General features: G+C 33.3%; 1 non-coding gene across 1 annotated transcript; it reads left to right on the top strand.

Annotated features, from left to right (window-relative positions):
- The first annotated feature begins 2,023 nt into the window (after nucleotides 1–2,023).
- On the top strand, nucleotides 2,024–2,154 carry LOC123825372. Its single transcript, XR_006786907.1, has one exon. It is a non-coding gene; the product is annotated as a U6atac minor spliceosomal RNA (small nuclear RNA).
- Nucleotides 2,155–2,413: the final 259 nt, after the last annotated feature.

The following is a 2,413-nucleotide window of genomic DNA, read 5'->3' as shown; positions in this document are numbered from 1 at the left end:
CCCAGCCAGGGCAACGTCTCTTCTTAACAGTCTACCTGCATCTACCATGTGATTATCCAGATCCCTGCCTTTATCTTGCTTTCATTTCTTTTCCTCCCTCTTTTTTATTTTTCCACATTTCTGTTTTCTGGTCCTCTTCTTCTTTTCCTCCTTTTCTTCCTTGTCCCTCCTCCCCTGCCCCTCTGCTTCCCTTTCCACTTCCTCTCTGTTCCTCCTCCCCTTTCCTTCTCTCTCTTCTTCCTTTTTCGTTTTTAACATAGACTGAATGATTCTTGTTATGATATGTTAGCCATTCATTTTCTTGGAACTTGGGACCAAACTGTCTATCCTCAGCACTGTGTGTTTGTACTAGGCTATGTTTAGTCAATTTAGTTTGTTAATCAATGAACAAGAGTAAGGAATTTTATTTCAATTCTGAACTTTAATGATCAAATACAAAATATTGCTTTCTCTTTTTGTGAAGTTACATTGTGTTCACAGATAATAATCAAACCCATATAGAAGTGTTAACAATAAAACAAAGACCAAAATATATTGTATACACTTTTTTGGTTTTGCCCCTCCCCCACAGACCTGTACATTTGAATGAGTTAGTACAAATATAATTTTACAACAATTAAATTCTCTGCTGCTGTTTTACATTCCTGATATTTGGTACTGATAATCTTCAAAAAGAATGTAAAAGGAAGCACATTACATAATGTTAAATGTTAATATATTGATATAATTTTATATATTTTTTGAGTAAGTGATGGAATGTAATCTGCATAATTCACACTCTGTAATTCTTCAACATCATGTCATTTTCCCTTTTCAGTCAACCTCAAACACTGTAGCTCTTAGAAAAAGTGAACAGATGGTAATTTACTGCTTTAAGAATGTGTTTAATTTAGTTTAGTATGACTTACAGGTTAGGTGTTTTCTAATAAATTCTCTCTCCAATTCTCATTATATAATCAAGCTAATGGAGCTGAAATGATGGTTAATTTGGTCTTGGCCCAGTGAAACATAGCAGGATTTAAGCAAGTTTTTAAACACTTTTTCTAAGAGTGAATTAGATTGTTCTATTATAGGAGGCCTGCATATTATATGCAATACATATTATCTCTTTCAATGGTCTTGAACAAATTTTAAATTAATTCACTTAACAAATAATTATTAAGTGCTTAGGATCTACTAAGTAGTCATTATTCACAGTGGAGGAATTTGACTGGTACCTAAGACACAACTCACCATCTTATGGTGTTTCTCCTCCCCAGGGAAAATGATCAATGAATCATCGTACAGAACAGATGATTGTAAAGAATATTTGATAAGCATTTAACTCTATTCATCTCCTAATTCCTTCCTGAAGGCAACTTACTCTAAAAACTTTTGAGTACTACATTAATTCTTGGAGAAAAACTCTGAAACAGAAACTAGAGCACTTCAGGAAGATAGCCTTTGGGGTAAGTTGAAATAGATTTTTAACACATTTTATAGTTTCTCTTCCAGTCTTACTGAGGAGTAATTTATAAATAAAAATTATGTGTATTTGAAGTATACAATGTGATGATGTAATATATGCATACATTGTGAAATGATCATCACAATCAAGTTAATTAACATGTTCATCTCATATAGTTACCTTTTTAAAATGAGGTTAGATAACTTAGGAACTACTCTCTTAGTAAACTTGAAGTATACAATAAAGTGTTATTAACAATATAATCACCATGCTATATATTTCCAGAACAAATTTATCTTTTAACTGAATGTTTCTACCCTAAGACAGACATCTCCCCGACCCCCACCCATTCACCTTACAGCCACCATTCTATTCAATGGTTCTATAAATTTGATTTTTTAGAGATTTATCTTGTAAAGAAGTTTATACAGTACAACATTTTCCCCTTGTTGTTTTTCCTTAAAATTTCTTCAAAGATTAATGTGTTTCCCCCATAATCATTTAGTACGCAATACAAAATAATATATGAGATAAAGAAAGAGCTAATAACAGATTTTACTAAAACTTATGATTCTTGTGTTATATGAAAGGAGAGAAGGTTAAAACTCCCCTTGAAAAGGATGCAAGACTCTCTTGGGCCTAACACCATGCATATGGTTAGAGCATTGCCACCCGCTTCGCTTTGTGGTAGCTAATCATGGCTTTTGAAAAAGAAGGAATTCTCACCTTTTGCAACATTGTGAATGGTCCTGGAGATTATGCTAATTGAAATAAGCCAGTTGGTGAAAGGCAAATACTGTATGATCTCACTTATATGTAGAATCTAATGAACAAAATGAACTGACAAAAAATAGAGCTATGGTTACATGGGACAGACTAATAGCTGTCAGTTGGGAGAAGGCTGGATGAAAGACGGTGAGGGGATTAGTCAAAGAACATATGTTTATAACCCATGGACACAGACAA

Source organism: Phyllostomus hastatus, unplaced genomic scaffold, assembly GCF_019186645.2.
Source record: "Phyllostomus hastatus isolate PE091 unplaced genomic scaffold, TTU_PhHast_1.1 phas_contig_62, whole genome shotgun sequence".
Classification (NCBI taxonomy): Eukaryota; Metazoa; Chordata; class Mammalia; order Chiroptera; family Phyllostomidae; genus Phyllostomus; species Phyllostomus hastatus.
The sequence above is the reverse complement of the archived record's forward strand: the minus strand, read 5'-3'. Positions and strand labels throughout refer to the sequence as shown.